The sequence below is a fragment of the Podarcis muralis genome, chromosome 3, assembly GCF_964188315.1.
Source record: "Podarcis muralis chromosome 3, rPodMur119.hap1.1, whole genome shotgun sequence".
NCBI lineage: Eukaryota > Metazoa > Chordata > Lepidosauria > Squamata > Lacertidae > Podarcis > Podarcis muralis.
Window position 1 is genome coordinate 6,969,673 of NC_135657.1, and position 10,504 is coordinate 6,980,176.

The 10,504-nt window shown below is 46.0% G+C and overlaps 1 long non-coding RNA gene across 1 annotated transcript; it reads right to left on the minus strand.

Moving 5' to 3' along the window:
* Positions 1–6,794: 6,794 nt before the first annotated feature.
* Positions 6,795–8,869, minus strand: LOC144327191 (uncharacterized). The gene is made up of 2 exons (XR_013392092.1): positions 8,289–8,869; positions 6,795–7,128 (listed from the first exon to the last, which is right to left on the minus strand). It is a non-coding gene; the product is annotated as an uncharacterized LOC144327191 (long non-coding RNA).
* Between the last annotated feature and the right edge of the window lie 1,635 nt (positions 8,870–10,504).

Sequence of the window (10,504 nt, forward strand, 5' to 3'; positions counted from 1 at the left end):
AAGTGTGGATCTCTCTGGGAGGTTAGCTGGAAGAAAGACCCAGGGGATTCTTCTCTGGTCCAGCATCCTACCTCTCCTTTAAATCAGAACCAGCGAAGGCAGTGAGTGCCTGGAGATGGTTGGAGGATGGATGGCGGCTAACAGATTGAGGTTGAATCCTGATAAGACAGAAGTACTGTTTTTGAGGGACAGGGGGCGGGTGGGTGTGGGGGATTCCCTGGTCCTGAATGGGGTAACTGTGCCACTGAAGGACCAGCTGCGCAGCCTGGGAGTCATTTTGGACTCAATGTCCATGGAGGCACAGGTTAATTCTGTGTCCAGGGCAATTGTCTCCCAGCTCCATCTGGTACGCAGGCTAAGACCCTACCTGCCCACGGACTGTCTCGCCAGAGTGGTGCATGCTCTAGTTATCTCCTGCTTGGACTACTTCAATGCACTCTGTGTGTGGCTACCTTTGAAGGTGACCAGCAAACTGCAATTAATCCAGAATGCGGCAGCTAGACTGGTGACGAGACAGCGACCGAGACCACATAACACCGGTCTTGAAAGACCTACACTGGCTCCCAGTACATTTCCAAGCACAATTGGTGCTGACCTTTAAAGCCCTAAACGGCCTCAGTCCAGTATACCTGAAGGAACGTCTTCACCCCCCCCCATCGTTCTGCCCGGACACTGAGGTCCAGTGCCGAGGGCCTTCTGGCGGTTCCCTCATTGCGAGAAGCGAGGTTACAGGGAACCAGACAGAGGGCCTTCTCGGTAGTGGTGCCCGCCCTGTGGAACACCCTCCCTTCAGATGTGAAGGAAATAAGCAGCTATCCTATCTTTAAAAGACATCTGAAGGCAGCCCTGTTTAGGGAAGTTTTTAATATTTAATGCTGTACTTTTTTTAACATTTGATTGGGAGCCGCCCAGAGTGGCTGGGGAAACTCATCCAGATGGGCGGGGTATAAATAAATTGTTGTTGTTGTTGTTGTTGTTGTTGTTGTTGTTGTTGTTGTTATATCCTGCTCTTACAGTGGCCAGCCAGGTAGGAAACCTGAAGCTGTATTCAAGCAAAAGAGCAAAAGAGCACTATCCCCTCCTGTGCTTTCCATCAACTGGAAGTCAGAAGCATTCCTGCCTCTGACTATGGAGGCAGAACCTAGCCATCATGGCTGGGAGCTATTGATAGCTGTTTCCTCTATGAATTGGCTCAATCCTCTGTCACAGATGCTTCCGTAATTGAGAAGATCCATTTGGGGGTGCCAAATTGTGGGCTCTCACAGTGTACCATAACGTCAAGGTTACAAGTTCGTTCTTCATGTGGGACATGTGGCATATTCCTGCATTGCAGGGGATTGGGCTAGATGAACCTTGGGGTCCCTTCCAACTCTATATCATACTACACATGGGTGGCGCTGTGGTCTAAACCACTGAGCCTCTTGGGCTTCCTGATTGGAAGGTTGGCGGTTCGAATCCCTGAAGCGGGGTGAGCTCCCGTTGCTCTGTCTCAGCTTCTGTTAACCTAGCAGTTCAAAAGCACACCAGTGCAAGTAGATAAATAGGTATCACTGCATATGGATGCTAAATGGCATTTCCATGTGCTCTGGTTTCTGTCACAGTGTCCCGTTATGCCAGAAGCGGTTTAGTCATGCTGGCCACATGACCCAGAAAGCTATCTGTGGACAAACGCTGGCTTCCTCAGCCTGAAAATGAGCTGAGCGCCACAACCCCATAGTCACCTTTGACTGGACTTACCGTCCAGGGGTCCTTTTTCTTTTTACCTTTTTACCATACGACAAAAGACTATCAAAGTCTGCCCCTGGTGATAGGGACAGATATGGCCATCAAGTTGTGGAGAAAATGGATGAGGGGGAACCTTCTGCATAGTGCTAGAATTCAGGCAAGATTCAAGACAGAGAAAAGAAAATACTTCTTCACACTGTAAAGATGCAACGATGACCACCAGCGCGGAAGGCTATGCAAGAGAATTAGAGAAATTCATGCAGGGTAAGGCTATTAGTTCTATCTGCTATGTTCCACAATGGCTATGTACTACCTGCACAAGCAGAGGCAGAATGTCTCTGAATATGATTTTCTTTGAATTTGGGCAAAGCGTTGTTGCATTCAAATCCTGCTTGTGGTCTTCCTTTACACTGCGAGAAAAGGATGCTGGACTTCAGAAGCCTTTGGCTTGGTCCAGCAGAACTCCTATGATGTTCTTAAGATGATTCTTAGGGACATCCTCTTGGCACCTGTCTGGCCACAGTTGCAATACCAAAGCGGTCAGCTAAATAAGCAGTAGCTTGCTTGGCCTTCTGTGTCAATATTCTATAACTCTCCTTGAACTTTGCACAACCCGGAATGATAAAATTTAAGATAACCTTTCAACATCGATTGATCAATCAATCCGAAAGCATGTTGTTGGCAACTGGGCACGGCAATTAATCCACCCCATTCTGAATTTTCGTTCTTCTTGCAAACAAGGTCCCCCAGGCTGCTATACCTGCACATTTCTCTTTCCTTGTATAGCAAGCAGCCACAGGGTAACATTATCTTGCCCGCTTGTACAAAAACAAATATGCATTACTTCAAAAAAAGAAAAAGAAAGAATAGAGTTAACCAAACACCCTTATCATTCAATGAACTTGCCAACAACTTCCTTATGGCTTGGTACAAAGGCATCTTACGGGAATTGTCGCTAACCGAAACACAGCTGGAATTTGGGTATGTAAGCAGCTTGAATAACAGCTCAGATTACTCAGTTCTACTTCACTGCAAGATCAATGTTCCTCTTACCTTTTGTATGCCTCTGAATGACAGTGACTGGGAGAGGGTTCTTGCACTCATTTAGTTCCTTAGCTACTTACTTACTTAGATTTAGCTTGCCATGCTTTTGTCCGAACCCCTGTCAAGGGGCTAGGGCCACGCAAGATCCCCTGGGAGCATTTGGGGAGGGGTGAGACATGGTTCCCAGTTCTGTCTCTCTCCCCAAAATGTTTTCCCTTTCTCACTTTGCGGGCGTGCAAATGTCAGTCTGTCCCTGTGCGGGGTCAGATAGTCGCAACCAATGCCTAAGCAACCACTCACATTGCTTGTAATTTTAATAAAGTTGTGGCCAAAATTATGCCAAAAATCTTAAACTAAAATCATGTGTCAATTGTGTTTTATTGGAGGCTGTCTTGGGGACCTCGACACGCAACAACCCTATACTGGACAGACTGAAAGCCTGAGACATAAAGATAAGATGTTTATGTCATATAATGTCTTTGAAGATGGTTTCTAAGTTCAGATATTCAGAACAAGGTGTTTCTTAATTTAAGGGATTTGCAAGCTTTTCAAGCTCCTGAAGAATGCACAGGAATAGAAGTCATGCACCACAAAGCACAGAAATTTGTTCTCCTCTTTGTTCTGAGAGAAGCCAGTCTGGTGCAGCATCCTGTTCTCACAGCGGCCAACCAGATAACCCAATAAGATGCTTGTAAGCAGGACCTGGGCACAGCAATGCTCTCCCCTCTGTAGTTTCCAGCAACTGGTATTCAGAAATGCTGCCTCCCACTGCTTCCCACAGTCAAGGCAGGTAAAAAAGGTAAAGGTAAAGGACCCATGGACAGTTAAGTCCAGTCAAAGGTGACTATGGGGTTGCAGCGCTCATCTCACTTTCAAGCCAAGGGAGCCGGCATTTGTCCACAGACAGCTTTCCAGGTCATGGGGCCAGCATGACTAAATCACTTCTGGCACAACGGAACACTGTGACAGAAACCAGAGCACATGGAAATGCTGTTTACCTTCCTGCCGCAGTGGTACCTATTTATCTACTTGTACTGGCGTGCTTTCGAACTGCTAGGTTGGCAGGAGCTGGAACAGAGCAACAGAAGCTCACTCCGTCATGGGGATTCAAACAGCCAACCTTCCAATCAGCAAACCCAAGAGGCTCAGTGGTTTAGACCACAGCACCACCCGTGTCCCTACTGAATGCTTAGTTCAGTACATCTTCCTTTCCATCTCCTGGTCTCCTACTCTGCTGCTATGAATGCCACCCAGTGCCAACTCCAGATTTTGGAGAGTCCTTGGGAAAGCATAGTCACCATGGTTAGTAGCCATTGATAGCCTCCTTCTCCTCCAAGACTTTATCTAATCCTCTTTTAAAGACATCCAATTTGGTGGCCACCACTGCCTCTTGTGGGAGCAATTTCCATGCTTAACTGCTATGCGCTGCAGAGGGAATTGCCTGGCTAATTTCAATTTAAAGGCTCTTCCACACTTCCATTCGCCCCACTGCTTTCCCCTGGGGAAACTCATGCTTTAGTGCTGAATCAAAACAAAGGGCAATTTCCAACAGATCGTTGTTTGTTCTGATTTAGATTTCAAGAGCAAGGGTTTAGGATTTTTTGGAGGGGGAGTAGTGGAGCAAAGGCAAAACTGCTTGGATCCATGTCTAGAAAGCATGGGAGAAGTGGAAAATCCCATGGAAGCACCCAAGTTGAGCTTCATTGGATGGTCCCAATGAGTTCTATTAATAATAATAATATTTCTATCATCGTCCAAGAAGGTAAAGGTAAAGGGACCTCTGACCATTAGGTCCAGTCATGGCCGACTCTGGGGTTGCGGTGCTCATCTCGCTTTATTGGCCGAGGTCCCTGGAGCTGGGACCGAGCAACAGGAGCTCACCCCGTCACAAGAGCAATTTCAGAGATTGGCTAATCAGAGCTTCAAAGAGAAAGCTGCAGAGTGAAAAGCATGATGCTGGCAGCAATCTCAGACAGCAAGGTGGAGGATGCAAAGGTTCTTCACCATCACATGGTGCCCACAATCACAGCACCAATGGAAGCCAAAGGCTCAAGGGAAGGAATGGTTGGGGAAGCTTTGAATGCCTTACTCCAGATCACTGATATTTATACAGTTATTCCCATTCTGGCAAAAGGATGAGGAAATTGCAAGGGGGAATTGTGTTGCATCTCTGAGATTGCCACCAGCATTGTTGAAATTCTGCTATAATGACCCTTGAAACCACTTGGAACCATTTTGAAACCATTTCTGTTTGCAGTTTACCCAATCCTTCACTGAACTGCCATCCTCTTTCTGACTCCTTCATGTTTTCCTGCTCTTTGAAGCTCTGATTAGCCAATCTACTTGTACAGGTGCTCTGAAGTTGCATCCATAGAGGAAGGCAGTAACTGCATCCATCAAAACATGCTCCTCCTTCAAACCTCCCCACTTGAGATGGTGGTTCAGGCAACTTGGGAAGCAGATAGGAAAGATAGAGATGCATAAGAAGATGTTTGAAGAAAGCAGACTGAGAGCAGAGACATCATTAGAGCATGTGTGGGACCCTCCCTCCCCACGAACTGGGCGGTCTGACTGTTCAGAGAACAAATGACACAGAAAGGAGGAGGAGCTTCCAGTTAGCACCTCGACTGCTGCGGAAGACGGAAGGGGGATGATTAGAGTAGCCAACAGTTTCCTTGGGGAGGGATGTAGATTTTTGCTTGCAACCTGATGCCTGAATAAAAAGTGACTATGAAATATAAAGGTAAAGGTCCAGTCATGGCCAACTCTGGGGTTGCGGCGCTCAACTCGCTTTATTGTCCGAGGGAGCCGGCATAAAGCTTCCAGGTCATGTGGCCAGCATGACTAAGCCGCTTCTGGCGAACCAGAGCAGCGCACGGAAACGCCGTTTACCTTCCCACCGGAGTGGTACCTATTTATCTACTTGCACTTTGACATGCTTTCGAACTGCTAGGTTGGCAGGAGCAGGGACTGAGCAACGGGAGCTCACCCTGTCGCGGGGATTCAAACCACCAACCTTCTGATCGGCAAGTCCTAGGCTCTGTGGTTTAACCCACAGCGCCACCCACATCCCTCATTAATTCTTATCTGTGAAGTTACTTAAGGGGGGGGCAGGCTCTCCACACATGACACTTGTGAATGTCAACTGATGGAATTTGGGTCATTATTTGTCTTCCATACAGTCTCTCTCCCCCTTATTATTTAAGAACTGGGTAGCAATTCAAGCTTTTGCACAGTAAAGAGGAAGTCATCCTACAGCAGGGTAATGGCCCCATTCCTGGTGTCAGCTGTCCAGATGGGGCCTCCATTAAGAGATCTCGGTGGGAATTCATTGGGTGCAGGCATGCATCCTTCCTTTCCTTCAATCCCTGACATGTGATGTGCAATAGACACAATCAAACCTTTATGTTGAACCAGAAGCCATTTCTATTCAGTTCTATCTTGTGCCACCCAGTCCACTTTTCTGTGTACATTATGAGCAAATGCCATAACCCCTTTCAGATTTTAGCTCTGCCTTCTGAGAGTTAAGAAGAGGTGGTGCCTCATGTGGTTTTCCTAAAAGTTAGGAGAAAGGAACCTCATGGGGGAAAGTTTTGCACTACATTTCTACATTCTATGTTCACTTGGAAATGTAGAAAGCCAACTGATATGGGATCAGACCACTGGTCAGTCCATCTCAGGATTCCCACACTGACTAGAAATAACTTTCCAGGATTTCAGACAAGGATTATTTCCAGCCCCACCTCAAGATGTCAGGGATTGAACCAAGGCATGCAGAGCTATACTCCTCCCTCCCCACTTTCCTGGGAGTAAACCCCAGTAGACATAACGGGACTTCCTTCTGAGTAAGCATGCAAAAGGTTGTGTCAGTTTAAGCCAACCTTCATGGAATACTCGCCCCAACCAAAGGATAATTTAAAAAAATTAATTAATAGCAATAATGCACAAGGATGCCAGATTCCCCAATCTCGCATGTTTGTAAAAAGAGAAAAGCATAAAGAATAACAACTTGAGTGGTGGGTGGATGTAGTTAATCAGAGATTTATTGAAGGGATAGTGACAAATTATCCAGTGGTTTTCTGAAAGGAGTGAGATCAATTAACCAATGATTTATTTGAAAAGAGCAGACTGGCTCATTCTTCCTCGTGGTTGTAAAAACTTCTGCAAGGAGTTTATTGGACCTTCACCATTTCTTGCCTCAGCGCACACAGCACAACAGAACATTGCGATATGGACAGTTGTTCCATTTCTCCTCCCACTTCAAGCCATTATGGCACCGGTAGCCCCGTGGCAGGCAATATCCTTTGTTGCCATAGCAGCCGACGACGGCAAGTCGTGAAGAAGCCTTTGGCCCAGAGTCTGCATATAAAAGAGGAGGGAAACATTCTTCAAAATACTTAAAGGCTGTGAGACACAGAAAAGACCAAACACCCCATGGGCTTAAGATCAGGGCCAGATTCAGCTGAACAGTAGGAGGAGCATCTTGATGATGAGAGCAGTTCAGCGATGGCTGGTCCATTGGGGTGAATGGGGCACTCCCCAACCAACATGAGTTTTCCTCCAGGCAGCCCCCACCTACCTGCCCTCTCACTCATAACTACCTGTCGGCTTTATCCTCCTGCAATCCCTGCAGAGCTCAACAGAGAGAAAAGGAGGGGGATATTCCTTCTGAAGAATCCTCAGCGTTTTACTCCTAGTTACTCGTTTTTGTATCTGTTTGCAACTTTCCTCTGTTCTCAGACATCTGATAGCACGTGATGAGCTGTTTTAATGCATCTCCACCTTTATTCATTTATTGCTAATTGCCTGTTACCTTTTATGGATTTCCTGTTTTCATTATTATATGGCTTCACTGTTGTCGGCTCTCTGGTTATAGACTCTGTATGATGCATCTATTTTATATTAGTCTTAAATATTTCTGTATTTTTGTTAGTCACCGTGGGTTATGAATAAATAAGTTTTGGGATTTTGCATGCAGTTTTGACTAATGTAAACACTGCTGTAAATGATTTTACACAACGAAATGCATTTATGTGATTAACAACAACAATATGATCATGCTCATAATCCTCATTCTCCTAATCCTCATCCACATAAAGGCACACTTTACCCTAATACATGCCTCTGATGTCTAGTTGAAAATCGACAGTGTGGGCATTACCAACCCCAACATGTCATCCTAGAAATTCTCACGCTTGAGGTTCTGCAACTTCTTGGCTACTATGAAGTACATTTCTCACTCAACCATTCGTCTAGAATATCGGTGACTTGATGTAATGCAAAGACAATCCTATCTAAGAGTATGTAGAGACAATTGTCCACCACGGAGCCAGCATATCTCTATCAGGAATGTTGATGCTGGCAAGAGCATGCATAACCATAATCAGGGCATGTTCCAGCCAAAGAGAAGCATTTTAAGAGATTTCCGTGGAAGAGTGGATCCCTGCACCCCAGTGAAATGCAAAACCTGTCCACCATGGAAGGTGTAGGAGATCATCTTCCATGTACATAACAATTACCTTCATCCTGCAAACCTTGATCGTCACCAGCAGGGTCTTCCTCCTGGAGGAAGTCTTTCAAGTCCTCTCCCTCTTGCTTCTCCATTTTGGCCAGATCTGCTTCATCAGCCTGGGCACTGCAAAGGAAGACCAATGCAAAGAAAAGACAGACAAACTTCATGGCTCTTAGAAAATTTGTTGGTGCCACTGCAAGGAATCCCAAGGATGGACTAGCAATGGTGAGGCCTCAACAGAGATCATGTCTATATATACAGGTTGGAAGCCAAGAAGGCTGCCCTAATGGACCGCATTTCATTGACTTTGAAGTCAATGAAGGGAAGGGAGCAAGATAAGGCCACATAGGGCATCTGAAATTACTTGATTCTTAATGACAAGAGTCTCTTTGATGTTGCCCCCAGTCCGCAGGCCTTTTCTTTGGAGTTGAAATAATTGTATTTGCCCTGTTGCTGTTGCTAATAACCCATTTGCTCCCCATCTGCTGGCCTCCTCATCTCCCCATCAGGCAGCTGACACATCATCTCAGGCTGCATACAGATCCTGAATGGCAATAAAGTAGGTCCTGTTTTGGGTGCCCTGTTGATAAATGGCAGTGTGTTCAGAGGAAGAAGGCCAGGTTTTCAAGGGCATCTCTTAAGAACAAACATCTTTAAACTGCAAAAGCGTAAGACATAGGAAAAACAAAGCAGCTCTTTTGAAGTATCTGAATGGCAACTAGTAGAATTGGAGCAGGATGAGTCAGCCACGTGATGGTGAGGAAACAGGTTGACAGATGGGAAGCCAGAGGGGTAATTAGAAAGGATGTTAGGGTAAATAGGTGTCACAAAACTGATGAAAGGGCCAATATTATACCTCATGGGGAACTGCCTTGCACCATTGATCCATCTAGCTCAGTATTGTCCACACTGATTGGCAACAGCTCTCCGGGGCTTCATGTAGGGAAAATGCTGTCCCAACCTAGAGATGTCAGGGACATATCCACAGTTGGAGGCAGTGGTGCTTTTGAATACCACTTGCAAATTACAGGAGGGGAGAGGGCTTGCGCTCATGTCCTACTTGAAGGTTTCCCACAGGCATTTGAGTGGCCACTGTGAGATCAGGGTGCTGAGCAAGAGTCATTGGCCTGATCCGGTAGGGCTCTACTTATGTTCATATGGCATTTTGAATGCCAAGCAAATACCCTCTCGCTGTGGTACAGTCCTTCCCCTAAAAGTGGGCTTTAGTTGCTTAGATTAATGCTTGCAGTTGCTTCTCTCTCATCCTGCCTGATTCAGAGTAGAATGAGGACTGGCCCTTATTCAATTTTCTGCAAAAAGAAAAGCAGAGAACTTTGTCTTCTGCTGGTAGCTTGCTCTGGGCCCTGCTTAGTAGCTTTGTAAATATTAAAATGCTTCATTGTTGTTGTCGTCGTTTAGTCGTTTAGTCATGTCCAACTCTTCGTGACCCCATGGACTAGAGCACTCCAGGCACTCCTGTCTTCCACTGCCTCCCACAGTTTGGTCAAACTCATGCTGGTAGCTTTGAGAACACTGTCCAACCATCTCGTCCTCTGTTGTCCCCTTCTCCTTGTGCCCTCCATCTTTCCCAACATCAGGGTCTTTTCCAGGGAGTCTTCTCTTCTCATGAAGTGGCCAAAGTATTGGAGCCTCTGCTTCAAAATCTGTCCTTCCAGTGAGCACCCAGGGCTGATTTCCTTCAGAATGGAGAGGTTTGATCTTCTTGCAGTCCATGGGACTCTCAAGAGTCTCCTCCAGCACCATAAATCAAAAGCATCAATTCTTCGGCGATCAGCCTTCTTTAATTGTCCAGCTCTCACTTCCATACATCACTACTGGGAAAACCATAGCTTTGACTATACGGACCTTTGTTGGCAAGGTGATGTCTCTGCTTTTTAAGATGCTGTCATAAGTATGCGTTTGTCGTAGGGATAAAGGGGGCCTGGAAGCCTACATTTGGCCCACAGTCCTGAGCTCCCACCCTCAAGTTTTTTCAGTCTTGTGGCAAAGGTGAACAGTCAAGCAAGACCTTTAAAAAATAACAACAACTAGATCCTAATTCTATTTTGGGGAAATAGTATTTCCTGGTTTCTTTTTTCTGGTTTTTCTTCTAACTCCTCTTTCTCTCTCCTCCTCCTCCCCTACCATTTTAGTTTATGTGCTCTCTTCCCCATAATTCACAAATGTGCCCAAGTAACAGCCAGGCCTATAGATCTGCTGGAC